The 15673-nt window shown below is 42.1% G+C and overlaps 1 non-coding gene across 1 annotated transcript; it reads left to right on the forward strand.

Moving 5' to 3' along the window:
* The first annotated feature begins 14841 nt into the window (after nt 1-14841).
* Nucleotides 14842-14960, forward strand: LOC145399558 (5S ribosomal RNA). Its single transcript, XR_013897312.1, has one exon. It is a non-coding gene; the product is annotated as a 5S ribosomal RNA (ribosomal RNA).
* Nucleotides 14961-15673: the final 713 nt, after the last annotated feature.

A 15673-nucleotide genomic window follows, 5' to 3' on the forward strand; every position in this document is an offset into this window, starting at 1 on the left:
GGACTCTCTGAGTCCACATGTACATCGACCTTCCATTCCTGTCCGAACTGAGGGGGGGCATCATACACCCTCCTATAGAAAATTCCCTGCTTATATTTTTTAGGCCAAAGTGTCCCATATCCGATGGAAAACGGCTTTCCCTCAGAAAAGCCCATCGACAAGTGCATCACCTGGGGCACTCCCCTGGCATCTCATATGCACGCGTGGCCCAACCCACTCCTATATCACAGGTTCCAGCTCATCTAGTGTCTCTACTTCTGTACCTCTCTCCAAATCTTTTGCTGCTTTTGCCTCTCTTCCTGATTCCTCTTCCTCTTTTCCCACTCTTGATAGTTCTGCTCCCTCTACCCCACCTCCTTCCCATACAGTATACTCACGTTCTTCTCCTCTCTCACCTTCTCCCCGAGCTAGTAAACGTAAACACGTACTGTTGTATCCAATATATTACCAGTATCCCGGGAATCGAACCCACAGTGGGGACAGAGGGACAGGATACAAAATGTTGACAATGTGAAATAACTTGTATCTGGTCTTGGCGTAGTGGATTGCTGCCTGGCTCTTACAAGAGAGTCCCGGGTTCGATTTCCGGCATAATGGAAATATATTGGATGATTTTTCCTGTGCAAAGTACAGGTTTCTCTCTTAATGCTGCTATGTCCTCTCAGTCTCATATTCCTGGTCTTTCTCCCACTTCCTCTACCGCCCAGCCTATCGAGTGTTCCCCCTCCTCCATACAACAACGCCATAATGCTATGTCACCAGCTCGAACTCAGCCTTTGTCCTCTCCTATGGAGGCAAACTCCCTGCTAAGTATCATTAATTATCTTCACCATACCTCTTTCTTGCCTACACTTGTCACTACAGAAATACATTTCCCCCTTCCCCACTCCCTCCTACTTACATGCTTCCTACCTCTTCTGAGCCTCCCCCTCCCATTCCTTCTTTCTCTCCTGCACCTCCTCCTCCCTCCTCTTCTGTTTCCCTTTCTTCCTATATCCAGCCACCTGCCTCTTCTGTTATCACTATGCCCAACCTATCTTCCCTAATCTCTTCCGTTCTGGATATATCGATGCCTCCTGGATACTCTGCCCCTCAACACTTTAAGCAATCTCTACGCTTCTCCAACACTTGATTCTCCATTGTCATGATACTTCTTCAGTGGCATATTAGAGGCTTCCGTACCCATCGTAAGGACATTCCTTTCCGTATTTCCTCCCATAATCATTTTACCTCCCTTCAAGAAACCATTCTTAGTACTTCCTCAGTCCCTGTTCCTGGCTATAATTTTTTTGGATCCCCTCCATATGACACTGGCCTTCTTATCTGCAATGATGTTCCGGTTGAACTTCTTTCGGTTTCTTCTCTTATCCCTCATACTTCTGCTCCATCCATAAGGCTAAAAGTTCTGGGTGGGGGGACTATGTTTCTTTCATTTTTGAAAATACACCTGTTGCAGCAGTTTGGTCCCAACTTAATAGAATATCAAGCCGTTGGGCTCCTCCGATCACCCCTTATTACCTTAACCTGTCCTATCGCTCCAGTACGGACTGCGGACCCTCCAAAGAAACGTCGTCTGTGGCACTTTGGAGCTGCAGATTGGGAGACCCTCAGGTAGTACTTCTTTGATTTTCCTTGGAATGATTATTGCTTCCATGGCCGGGAGCCATCTGAGTGTGCCTTGCGCATTATGGAGGTTATTCTCTCAGGCATGGAAGCATACATTCCCTTTTCATATTCTCTGACTAATGCAAGAAAACCTTGGTTTAATCATGCATGTTCTAATGCTGTCTGCAACAAGGAGAGGGCTTATAAAAGGTACCTGAGCCAACCCACCCCTGAATCACATCTTGTTTATGTTTCTGCCCGGAATCGTGCTAAGGCTACTCGTCGCTCTGTTAGAAATAATTTCATCCGTACTAAATGCTCTCAACACTCCAACTCGAATTCTTCCCGCACCTTCTGACACCTTGCCAAAAACCTTTCTAACAACTTTACCTCATCATCCTTCCCTCCTCTTTTCTATTCTGATGGCTCTGTAGCTATTTCTTCTACTGATATAGCAGATCTCTTCACTCAGACTTTCTCCTCCAATTCCACCTTAGACGATTCCGGTGCTGTTCCTCCATCACTTCCCCCCTCAGACTTCTTCATGGCTGACATTAAAATTTCTTCAGCTGATGTATTTTCTACCATCACTGGCCTCAATAATAACAAGGCATATGGGCCTGATGGAGTCCCTCCTGTTGTCCTCAAGAACTATTCTTCAGTGCTTAAACCCTGCATAGGTAAACTCTTTCGTCTTTGTCTGTCAACTTGTACTTTTCCTTCTTGGTGGAAGTTTGCTTTCATTCAGCCAGTCCAAAAGAAGGGTGACCATTCCAAACCCTCTGACTATCGTCCAATTGCTTTAATATCCTGTGTCTCGAAAGTTTTCGAGTCAATTCTTAATAGAAAAATTTTGAAGCATCTTTCCTATCACAACCTTCTTTCTGATCGTCAGTATTTGTTCTGTCAGGGGCGCTCCACTGGCGATATTCTCACCTACCTTTCAGACTCCTGCATGGTCATCCTCCTTTCGGAACTTTGGCGAAAGCTTCGCTATTGCACTTAACATCTTAAAGGCTTTCGATCGAGATTGGCATAAATCTTTAATTTCCAAACTACCTTCTTACGGTATCTATCCTTCTATCTGCGTCTTCATCTATAGCTTCCTTTCTGGTCGTTCTATAGCCGCAGTTGTAGACGCCCATCGTTCTTCTCCTAGATCTATCAACAGTGGTGTTCCTCGGGGCTCTCTCCTATCACCAACTCTCTTCCTTTTATTCATCAATGACCTTCTAAGCTGTACATCTAACCCTATCCACTCGTATGCTGATGATTCCACCCTTCACCTTTCCATTTGGTTCCTGCAACGTCCATCTCAGCAGCTACTTCAACTAACAAGGGATGAGGTTATGGCACACCTAATGTCTGACATGGCTTGTATCTCTGACTGGGGTAAAGATAATCTTCTTGTTTTTAATGCATCAAAAACTCAATTTTTACTCCTATCAAGCTGACACAATCTTCTACAGGAGTACCCACTAATGTTTAATAATATTCAGCTTAATCCCGCAACATCCTTGAACAAGCTAGGGGTTTCATTCACTCGGGACTTATCTTGGAAAGTTCGTATTGCATCTCTTGTAAAATCTGCTTCCAAGAGATTAGGTGTGCTAAACCGACTCCGTACCTTCTTTACCCCTGCACAGTTGTTGAATTTATGTACGAGTTTTATTCGCCCCTGTTTAGAGTACAACTCCCATGTGTGGGGAAGCTCCCTACGTACAGCTCTTCTTAATAGGGTGGAGTAAAAGGCTTTTTGTCTCATCAACTCTCCTCCTCTTACTGGCTCCCTTCAACCTCTGCCTCTTGGCCGCACTGTTGCATCTTTACCTCTTTTCTGTCGTTATTCCATGGACACTGCTCCTCTGAACTGTTTGCTTGTATCCCTCCACCTATGCAACGGGTGCGTAGCACCAGTGTGGCAACAAACTTTCATCCCTTTTCTGTCCAGCTGTCTAATGCAAGAGTTAACCGTTACTCCCAGTCCTTCATTTATGCAACAGGTCAACTCTGGAACTCCCTCTGTCTCTGTTTCCTACTTCCTATGATCTCCAGTGTTTCAAACGCAGTGTGTCCGGCATCTCGAAATGAACGGATCTTGATTTTTGACTCTCTTTTGTATTGTTTTTGTTTTTTCTTGGGGGAACGGTTTGCCGGCTCCGGCCTTTGGTTCCTTCTTTCTTGCATTAAAAATAAAAAACATATCCCACCCCAGAGTCATATCAATATCCGGTTTGTAGCTGATTCTTCCTTAGTTGCAGATGCCTTAGGTAATTATTTTAGTCTTTCCAGAAATTCATCGCCTTAAATCTGATTCTGGATCCGTACCAATTTGATTTCCTGTCACCTGAGGGAATTCTTGATGCTCCACTCTCCCTTTATGAATCGTCGTTTTCACTTAAATCCTGTACAGTTACAAGTGTAGGACTTGATGGCGTTCAGAACACTATGTTAAAACATTTTTCCCCACAAGCCACGTCCTTTCTCTAGACCCTCTAAAATTAATTTTGGACTGAAAGTTTTTTTCCCTCCACACTGGCATATAGCAATCATCCTCCCGTGTCTTAAACCTGGTAAACCTGGTCACCATCCTCAATCTTTCCGTCCCATAGCCCTGACTATTGTTTATGCAAACTGCTTGAACGGATGGTCAATACTCGACTCATGTGGCACCTTGAATCCCGTTGTCTTCTTTCCTCCTAACAGTTGGGTATCGCAAGACACGCAGCACCTTAGAGCCTCTCCTAGAGTCGAATATTTTATCCGCTCTGCTTTTTCACTTCGCCATTCTGCCAGTTTTATCATTTCTTACTTAGAAATAATGGATACTGCACGAAGGTATTATCATCGTTTTCCTCGTTCCTTTGGTCTGCATGGTCACAAAACTGTTTCTCTTCCTAATTTTCTTTCCCTCTGAACCTTTCATGTCCGCCTAAGAGATCACCTTTTCCCTGCCTTTCCCCAACATAAAGGTGTCCTTCAAGGCTGGGTCTTTAGTAATACCCTTTTTCTTACACTGCCCCTGTTTTGGCCTCTCTGTATGCTGATGACTGCTAATTACACTGCAGATTCAGACCTGCCTCGTCTCCAATCTCTTCTTCATTCCGCCATCGATGCTGCCTCCACGTGGGCTACTATTCATGGTTTTCGTTTTTCAACTTAAGTCCTGTGCGGTAATTTTAACTCATTCACGAACCATACCACAGCCTTCTCTGTATTTATATATATAACATCCCTCTTCCCTACCGATCCTCTACCACATTTGACTCTCGGCTAAATTGGAATGCTCATATTTCTTCCCTCAAGTCTTCTACTCTTCATCGCCTTCATTTGCTGCAGACGTTGTCTCACCTTTCAAGGGATGCTGATTGTGTCACACTTCTTCATCTTCACTCTGTCCTTATTCTTTCCAAACTTGATTATGGTTGTCAGGTCTATTATTCTGCCTCCACTCGCACTCTTTTAAAGGTAGATTCTGTTCATCATACTGGTCTTCGTTTAGCTCTTGGTGCGTTTCGGTCGACTCCCGTTGCAACTCTTTGTACTGAATTAGGCATTTCCCCCTCCCGCTCTTATCGTCTTTCTCTTCTCATTATCAGGTCCTATACACGTCTATTTCAGTCTCCTACAAATGTCACTCCGTCCGCCAGCCTTCTTCAACGCTCTTTTCCTCGGTCTCCCATCTTCTTCCATTCCCCCTTCGGGTCCCCACTCTTCTTCAGTCTGTTGATTTTACCTTTCCTCCTGTTCCTCCACTTCGTCCAGTTTCCATCTCACCTTGGCTTCTGCCTCCTGCTGTGGTCTGCCCTTCTTTTCTCCCTTGTTCTAAGTCTTTTCTTCCCCCAGATACTCTTCGCTTCCTTTTTCTAGACTATATGTCCTGTCGCTCTTCTGCCACGCATATCTTTACTGACGGCTCTAAGTTTCGTTATGGTGTCGGGTGTTCCCTGACTCCTCCCAAAGTACACTTCCTTCTGTTGCAAGTATCATCACTGCAAAACTGTATGCTATTCTTCTTGCTCTGAAGTCTCTTCCTAGGTTCTCCTCCTCCACCTTTGTTAATTCACCGATTCACTCAGTGAGCTCACTTCCTTACACACCACACCTTCTCATCCTCTAATCACCCAAATACAGAAGTGGCTGTTCCGCCTTTTTGTTCGGCAAAAGTCAGTTCGCTTCTGCTGGGTTCCTAGCCATATTGGGATTACAGGTAACGAACAAGCTGACTCACTGCCATGCTCTGCTGCTTCCTCCTTAGGTCCTCCCTCCGCCCCATTCCTGCCTTTGATTGTTTCCCTCTTGTAACCCGCCTCTTCCATGATCGTTGGCAATCCTCGTGGAACCAACAGGTTGACAACAAACTTAACAGTGTTAAACCTTCTGTTATTCCCTGGTACACACCAACCCACCCCAGTCGTCGATGGGAGACAATCCTTGTTCATCTTCGCTTGGGTCATACCCGCCACACTCATGGTCATTTAATGAGCCATGACCCTCAGCCCGTCTGTTCACACTGTAACTGCCCCATGACTATCCGTCACCTTTTTCTTGATTACTCGTCTACATTCCAACACCTTGTCTCAGCTTCCTCTTCCTATCCTCACCACGTACGTCCCCACAGCTTACTGATTTCCTAGGTGACTCTCCCACTGTTTCTATTTCCAGTATTATCTCTTTTCTTACTGCACTTCATATCATACATAAATATAATTATTTACTCAGCTCCCTTCTGCCTTAGTGCCAAATAGCCATTTTATGGGTTGGTGCAGTTCTTTATTGTTCCTTCCTTCCTTCCTTGGCAAAATTTATGTTAATCTCTCTCTCTCTCTCTCTCTCTCTCTCTCTCTCTCTCTCTCTCTCTCTCTCTCTCTCTCTCTCTCTCTCTCTCTCTCTCTCTCTCTCTCGCAACCACCGGACTATTTTTGCTTGACTTCAGGATCTGTATCAATGAATGGGCTAGTTAAGGATCGATCAAACCCTCCATTTCAGAAAGTCTCTCTTCAGCTGAATTAAGTCGTCTGGAAATAACAAGAATAAACAGAACAATCGGAGTGAAAGGATTAATTTAAGTACCAGTGTTTGTGTGAAAAAATTAGGCCTTGTTAAGTGAAAAACCAAGGTACGTATTAACACCCTTATGTTCGGGACAACTCTAGTATTCCATTCCAGCTAACGCCAGATGTTTTTTTTTCAGCTGAGAGTGAGTCATGGCAGCCCGAGAGTGTTAATAATCTTAGCCAGTGTCTGCGACGGACAAAGCAATTTATTATTAGCGGGAAACACGTTGTTTTGAATTTTGCAGTTTCAGTATCCACTCTGGTTGCTTAGTAGGTGTATGAGTGATGACAAACGTTACTTACAACCACTCTAATACGCACTTTTATATATATTCAGATATTCGATGTGAAGTGGTTGGTAGGTACATAGGTGAAGACAAACGCATGTAAAAACAATCTAATACACTTCATACTCATTCTGGTCTGGCGATGAAGTGTTTCGTTGTTGTATGATTTCAGGCATGTATACAAGCAATCTTATAACACAGCTTAAGCCTAAGGAAGTTTATAAATACATCACCAGGGTATTTTTAGGGGTGCTTTGCTGCCTGAAAGAGGACCTGGCTAAGCAAAAGAGAGAGCCTAACCAAACAAAAGGATGTCAGAGAAAGGGGGGTAGTCATTAGTAACTTGAGAACCTGGCCAAGCAAAAGGATATCAGAAGCACGTAACACACACACACACACACACACACACACACACACACACACACGCTAAAGCCTAATAAACAAAGCCTGTTGGAGACTTAGTTTACTATCTATCTATCTATTTACATTGTTTCTAAATAGTATTTAAACAGGCTTAAAAAACAGCTTGAATCCGGCCTTTAGTAAATATTGTGTATATACTGTATGGGTAGGCTATCATACACCTTAAGTTTAACCATTACCCATTCATTGGTGAAGCATTTGTATGGTATATATAAAGCACATTGACATTGACTTTAAGGAGGTACAATCTAAATTTTATCTTCCAATCGTGACAGCGTAAAACCTATACATTTAACCATTTTTCCAGCTTTCGACTATAAAGATGGTGTTGTATGTATGAGCTACTCCCATCTAGTGAAAGGGTAAAGTGAAAATTAAACCAAACTAACCTATTTAGTCTAACAAAAGAAAAAGGCTAGAACAACTGTGTTAATCTTGAAGAAACTTAACCTATCCCAGGCTAACCATTTCCATTTAGTCAGGTTAGTTATGTATTCTAAATATCCTGTTCGTCCAATCCACCTAAACTGAAACTTTTCCCGCTTGATACGGTTTATAACGTAGCAGGCTCACTGAAGAATTGATACCGGCGAATTTTCACGTTAGTAAAAATAATATAAGTAAACAAAAAGTAAAACACACAAATCTCCTGCCTGAAATTTGTACCCATAATGTCCTTCCCTTTTGTAAACAATAATAAAAAAAAAAAACACGTAAATCTAGACCAAGTGAAACTCAAAAACGGCGTTGCGTGTATTATGGCGGCACTTGCTAGACCATGTTCTTTATAATTAATCACGAAAAAAAATCTCATCAGAATAAACAGTACTTTATATTGTAATATATCAACGAAAATTTTTGCCACCTCCTGAATTCTATTACCACCAATCTTTGTATCTCAAAAATTTTGGCCCAATTAAAAGTTTGTGGGACTCAATTAAGATTTTTTTTGTTGCTGTAAGAGTTCTGAGGCCGAAACCCATCGTATAAGCTAGTACTTTAGGGGAGAAAGACAGCATCATGGAGAATGCCGTAGACGAGAGAACAGGAAAGAACAGGAGCGGGAAGTAGAAGAGCAAGGGGAAACAGCAAAAGTGAGACTGGGAAAGACAAAAAAACAGAGAAGCGGAGAGAGAGGAGAAAAGCGAAGTAAAGTAGTAGAAGAGGGACATAGAAGAGTAGAAGCAGACAGAGGTGAAGAAGGCAGACTGAAAGAGAAGAGAGAGGTACCAGGACAGAGAAGAGGCAGGCAGAGGAGAGGGAAGGAGGAGGCAGAAGGAAAGAGAAGAGAGAGGTAGAATGACAGGGAAGTGGGAGGTAGAATGACAGAGAAAAGGGAAGTAAAAGGACAGAGAAGAGGGAGGTAGATGGACAGAGAAGAGGAAAGTAGAAGGACAGCGAGGAGGAAAGTAGAAGGACAGCGAGGAGGAAAGTAGAAGGACAGCGAGGAGGAAAGTAGAAGGACAGCGAGGAGGAAGGTAGAAGGACAGAGAGGAGGGAGGTAGAAGGACAGAGAGGAGGAAAGTAGAAGGACAGAGAAGAGGGAGGCAGAGGAACGAGAAGAGGAGGCAGAAGGACAGAGAAAAGGGAGGCAGAAGGACAGAGAAAATGGAGGTAGAAAGACAGAGGAAAAGGGAGGTAGAAGAGAAGAGACGAGGGAGGTAAAGGAGAAGAGAAGAGGAAGGTAGAAGAGAAGAGAAGAGGGAAGCGAAAAAAAAGGGAAGAGAGAAGGAGAAGAGAAGAGGGAAGTAAGAGAAGAGAGAAGAGATGTGGGAGGTTCAGCCAGAAGCAAAAGTCAGCCAACAATCTCCAAACAGCATTGTATCTTTCCTTCCATATTCTTAATTCTGCCTGGAACGATTGAGTGTATCCTTCCTTCCCATACTCTTTTGTATTGCTCTGTATTGCCGTTTGTGCTCTATATTGCTGTTTGTGCTCTATATTGCTGTTTGTGCTCTATATTGCTGTTTGTGCTCTATATTGCTGTTTGTGCTCTGTATTGCTGTTTGAGCTCTAATATTGCTGTTTGTGCTCTATATTGCTGTTTGTGCTCTATATTGCTGTTTGTGCTCTGTATTGCCGTTTGTGCTCTATATTGCTGTTTGTGCTCTATATTGCTGTTTGTGCTCTACATTGCTGTTTGTGCTCTATATTGCTGTTTGTGCTCTATATTGCTGTTTATACTCTGTACTACTGTTTGTGCTCTAATATTGCTGTTTGTGCTCTATATTGCTGTTTATGCTATATACTGCTGTTTATGCTCTATATTACTGTTTGTGCTCTATACTGCTGTTTATGCTCTATACTGCTGTTTATGCTATATATTGCTGTTTGTGCTCTATATTGCTGTTTGTGCTCTGTATTGCTGTTTGTGCTCTGTATTCCTGTTTATGCTATATACTGCTGTTTATGCTATATACTGCTGTTTATGCTATATACTGCTATTTATGCTCTATATTGCTGTTTGTGCTCTATATTGCTGTTTGTGCTCTATACTGCTGTCACATAAAAATAGGCGGAGAACTGTCAGCGAAATCGTGCTCATGGCTGTACAGGAGAAGAGGGATTAGAAGAGAAAGGAAAGTAGATGAGATAAGAAGTGAAGAGAAATACAGAAAAGAAGTGACGACGAGTAGAGAGTAGAAAAAACAGAGAAGAGGTAGCTTAAGGGAAGAGTAAAGAGGACTAAAAGTGTGAAGAGAAGAGGTGGCTAAAAGAGAAGTGAGGAGAAGCAGCTTAAAGAAAAATGTTACTAGAAGTGAAGGTGGGTGGAAGAGAGAAGCCAAGAAGAGAAGAGAAGAGAGGAGAGGGTTGGAAAAGAAGAGAGGGTCAGAAGAGAAGAGAAGAGAGGGTTGGAAGATAAGAGAAGAGAGGGTTGGAAGAGAAGAGAGGGTTGGAATAGGAGAGAGGAGAGGGTTAGAAGAGAAGAGAAGAGAGGGTTAAAAGAGAAGAGAGGGTTAGAAGAGAAGAGAAGAGAGGGTTAAAAGAGAAGAGAGGGTTAGAAGAGAAGAGAAGAGAGGGTTAGAAGAGAAGAGAGGGTCAGAAGAGAAGAGAAGAGAGGGTTGGAAGAGAAAAGAAGAAAGGGTTAGAAGCTTAGAGAACACAGAGTTAGAAGAGAAGAGAAAGAGGGTTAGAAGAGAAGAAGGATTTAGAAGAGAAGAGAAGACAAGAGAGGGTTAGAAGAGAAGAGAGGGTTAGAAGAGAAGAGAAGAGAGGGTTAGAAGAGAAGAGAAGAGAGGGTTAGATGAGAAGAGAGGGTTGGGAGAGAAAACTGGGTTAGAAGAGAAGAGAAGAGATGATGGTGTTAGAAGAGAACAGAAGAGAGGGTTAGAAAAGACGAGAAGAGAGGGTTAGAAGAGGGAAGAAAAAAAGGTTAGAAGGGAAGAGAAGAGAAACGGGGTACTTGGAAAAATGAGAAGAACAGAGGTGGCTAAATGAGGAAAGAAGGGAGGTAAAGAGATCAGGGAGCTAGAGGAAGAGAAGATGAAGCTAGAAAAGAAAAAAAAAGAGAAGAGGTAGGAGGAAGAGACATAAGGTGGCAAGAAGAAGACAAGAAATGGCTAGATGAGAAGAGAAGTGACTAGAGAAGAAAAGGGAAGAAGTAACTTCAAAAAGACAGAACAGAAGGGAAAGGAAGGGAAGAGGTGCCTAGAAAAAAGAAGAGATAACTTGGTGACAATAGAAAGGAAGGGAAGTAAAGAGAAGGGAAGAGTTGCTTACAAGAGAAGCGAATCCATGGATAAAAGAGAAAAGAAAAGAGGAGGGAAGAAGAAATGATCATAATCAAAGAGGTGTGGGCAGAGTTGGAGATGTTGCTAGAAGACAAGAGTCAGCCGGGATGAGAAGAAAGCAGGTGACAGAAGAGTGGAGATGTGAAGAAAGAACAGAGAAGCGAAAATGAGATAGAGTGGAAGAGGAAGGGACAAGGTGGGAGGGGAGAACATAGAAGGAAAGCCAACAGGTGAGAGGAACGTATACGAAATGAGAAGAGAAGAATAAGGTACACGAGAAGAGAAGAGGAAGAGACTGCACGATCCATCACAATGCCTAGGACTAAGTTTGCCCACTAACAGGATGCTCATAAATTTTATAAACATCCTGATTTCCTAGATATCAGAGCAGCAGTCATGCACTGTTTCTCACACCATACTATACTGTAAATGCAATAAAACATAGATTATTTCAATAGGCCAGGGTAATTTCGGCAGGATCCCATTGCTACCTGGCACGTCCCCGGGTGGCGGATAGGGAAAGGCCTTGTAGATTAATTATTCGAGGTACCACAATAGATGGCGCGGACCATGGGATCCCTTATAGATATATAGGACTCCACAGAATGTACTGAATATGGTGGCACAAAAATTACCTCTCACCAGAAACTATGTGGCAGGGATGTGAGATTATTTGCCACAATCCCCCCAACCAAACATGAATGATACTGTTAATGATTTCACGGGCGTTCCTGTTGGATCATCATCTACTAAAGGTCCAACTGCACTGCCTCCTGTGTTACCGGGCGGTGTTCCTTCGAAAGTGATTTGGCACTGTCTCTGCAAATCAAAGACTGGGACATTAAACAAACTGAAATCTAGGAAAATCTACACATACAGTGTAGGAAACCTCGCAGAAGATTACAACCTTGACACCTTAATGGCTGAATTGGAAAACATTAGTTGGAATATTGTAGGTCTGAGTGAGATCCACAGAAAAGATGAAAACCGAATTCAGTTCCAAGACACCAACCACCTATTTTACTACAGAAGAAGGCAAAATGAAAGAGTTAGTGGTGTAGGATTTTTAATTAACAGATAGTGGTGTAGGATTTTTAATTAACAGAAGCCTTGCAGAGAACATTGTTAAATTCAGCACTGTCTCTGACGAAGTAGCATGGACTGTAATTAGACTAGGCAAAAGATACACCATGAAAGTAATACGTGTATATGCACCAATCCCTCAAAGCTCGGGTGAAGATATAGATACATTGTATGATGACATCTCCCAGATTATGGATGAAGGAAAGACAAAATATACTATACTCATGATAGACTTCAGTGCAAAAGCTGGCAAATCGAAGACTGGAGAAGCATGTAGCTATGGGAAAATTCGGAGTGGGGGAAAGGAATGACGGAGTATAAAAGGTGGTAAATTTTGCTGAAATGTATGACATGAGAAAAATGAGCACATTCTTTCACAAAAGAACAGGGAGAAAATGGAACTGGAGAAGTCCAAATGGAGAAACAAAGAATGAAATCGAGATAACTATAGCAGATAAAAAAACACGTTCACAAATGTCACAGTTATCAACAGAGTCAGTATAGGAAGTGACCATAGAACGGTGAGTTGCACAGCCAGATTAAATTTCAGAAGTGAAAGAAAGAAAATTATTAAAGATAAAAAGATATGCCCAATAAAAGTAAGTAAGAAAAATCAAATTAGCCTTTCAGTTGGAAATGATGAACAGATTTCAGGCTCTAAAAATTATGCTGAGTGTGACATTAATGAGTTGAATGATAGACTAATAAAAGTACTAAGAGAATCAGCTCAGGCAGTAGGGAAAGCTAATACAACCAAAGCTAACAAGTATTAAAAAATGATCCTTGAGATCATGAAAAGGAGAAAGATGAAAGTAAAAACAAAGAAAGATGAAACAGAAAGAAAGGTTTTAAGTAAGCTTATCAGCAAGAGACAGAGATAAGAAAAAAGAAAGAGGAGCATGGATCAGATCAAAGAAACCATCCAAAAACAGAAAAAGGCTGAAACAGGTCCGAAGTAAAATGGCACTATGACTACTAAAACACGCAGTAGTCATTACATGCAGAGGTAGGATGGTGACGAAAGTTGAAGAATTTTAAAAGAGCGGTATGCATCAAACAATTGTAGCAACAGCTACACACGCGAAATACCTGAAGGGACACCAGACGACGTAAACATTTCACTTGTATGAAAAGAGGAAAGGCCCCAGGAGATGGAATAGTAGCAGATTTACCGCAGGATGCAGGAACGGAAGTGAAAACCAGGCTCACCCAATTATTACTCAGTGTATAAAGAGGAAAATTCCAAAACATGATGTAATGCAATAGTTTTTTGCTTTACAAAAAAAGGCGACTCAAAATATTTTAATAACTATAGACCCATTAGCTTATTACCAGTTATTTAACAACCCTTCACTGAAGTCCCTACGAACAGAAGAAAAATTTGGAAGAAATCCAACCTCTGAGCAGGATTCCGAAGTGGGTATTCGACCACTGATCATCTACACACAATGAATCAGCTAACTGAAAAAATTACAGAATATAATAAATCACTGTGCTTAGGTTTTGTCGATTACGAAAAGGCTTCAGACACAGTGGAACACAGCAATTTTAAATTCACTGTGGGAATAAGGAGCAAATGAGAACATTGTATAACCGCTCGAAAATGTATATACGAAGGGAACTGCTGCAGTCAAGTTACATAAAGACTCTGAAAAAATTAAGATTGCGAAGGGAAAGCATCAGAGAATTACAATTTTACCAAAATTATTTACAGTATGTCTGGAAAGTACTATCAGAATGCTAGACTGGGAGAACAAAGGAGTAAACATAGATGTAGAATCCCTCTATCATTTAAAATTTGCAGATGACACTGTCCTAAAATCAGAAACAGCAGACATTGCAAGAAATGTTAAATGACCCAAATAGAGGAAGTGTCAAAGTAGGGCTAAGGATGACCTGCAGCAAAACTAATGTTTAATCCAAATACTCCATAGCATCATCAGAATAAGGGAAGAAATTCCTGAAGATGTGGTGTAAAATTACTTGAGGCAAATACTTAAACTGACAAAGACTATGATATCGAAATAAAAAGACACACTACAGTTGGATGGAAAGCTTTCAATAAACATAGAGTCATCACGAAAAGTAGCTTGCCAATATGTATGAAACAAAAGGTATATAATGAATGTATAATCCCATCTATGATGTACGGTTGTGAGACCTGGAAACTGACAAAATCGATGGAAAATCAACTACAGTAAACTTTCAATTATCCATTTTGATTCAACCAAGCCCTACACTGGCGAAAGTGAAATGCCAGATATTGCACATCCGGAGCAACGTTTGTCTTTCAACCGGATATTGTGATTCTATCAGTTTCAACCCTCTATCCTAAAAACTTTACCATGAGTAAAATATGAAAACTAAGCATATAAAAATAATACTGTATTGATACAGTACAGTAATACAGTACTGTTCATGTGTACATTTGTATGTACTCACCAAGTGTCAGCAACAATGGGGAGAAACAGCACTGGGGGTTCATAATCGTTAACAGTACAGTACAGTACAGCACAGGGTTAGTTTAACAAACACAACAGAACAATAGAACATGAGTACTGACAGGCCATTAGCTTTCCAGTAGAGTACAATACAGTATCTTTAAGACAGGACACCACAGAGTTAGTCAGACCACCAAGGTTTGGCAAGCGCATTGCCAACGGCCATACCACGTTGAGTACGCCGCTTCCCGTCTGATCAGCGAAGTTAAGCAACGTTGGGTCTGGTTAGTACTTGGATGGGTGACCACCTGGGAACACCAGATGCTGTTGGCATCCCTACGTGTCAAGTGGGGTTGGTGGAGGATTAGTGCCCCTCCCTGTAAAACAATTAACTCTAAGCCCTTGGCCACCCTGTTTGGGATACATGGCGTCTGGCAAGAAGAGTGCGAGCACACAGGCACATTTTGACCCCATGACATCTGCAAGCAAGAATGAGAGCACTGCAGTATTCTTGGCGAGCCAGATCGCCCACGACGAATTCTGATTGGCTGACACATAGGCATTTCATTGGTGCCCAAGTTTTGGGATTTCCCCTTGCAGTGGTTGGCTACCACTTACGAGCTGGTTGACCCTCATCATCGCCGGATATTGCATTGGATAGCTGGTTAAGTCCCATTTCAGCACCAGATGTTGCATAAAAATCACCAGATATTGCTTTGATAGAGCCATAATAGCTGCACCGGATATTGCATTGGGTCGGATCTTGTGACGACAGATAATGGACAGATTACTATAATCCATACTCAAAGAGTAATAGAAAGGTCATTGTTAGGAATATCTTTACAAGACAGGAAAAGATCAACTTGAGTGAGAGAGCAGACTAAAGCCAAAGACATTTTAGAGGTATAAACGAACATCAATGGGAGTTGGCAGGTCATGTTGTAAGAATAAGGGGTAACCGATGGAGCAAAAGGCTGACTGACTGGACTCCAAGAGATTGTAAGCGTATCAGCAAAAGGTCAGACCGGAGGTGGAGAGATGAGATA

The sequence above is a fragment of the Coenobita brevimanus genome, chromosome 49 (genome assembly GCF_032717465.1).
Source record: "Coenobita brevimanus isolate Jiangsu-jjx chromosome 49, ASM3271746v2, whole genome shotgun sequence".
NCBI classification, from domain to species: Eukaryota; Metazoa; Arthropoda; class Malacostraca; order Decapoda; family Coenobitidae; genus Coenobita; species Coenobita brevimanus.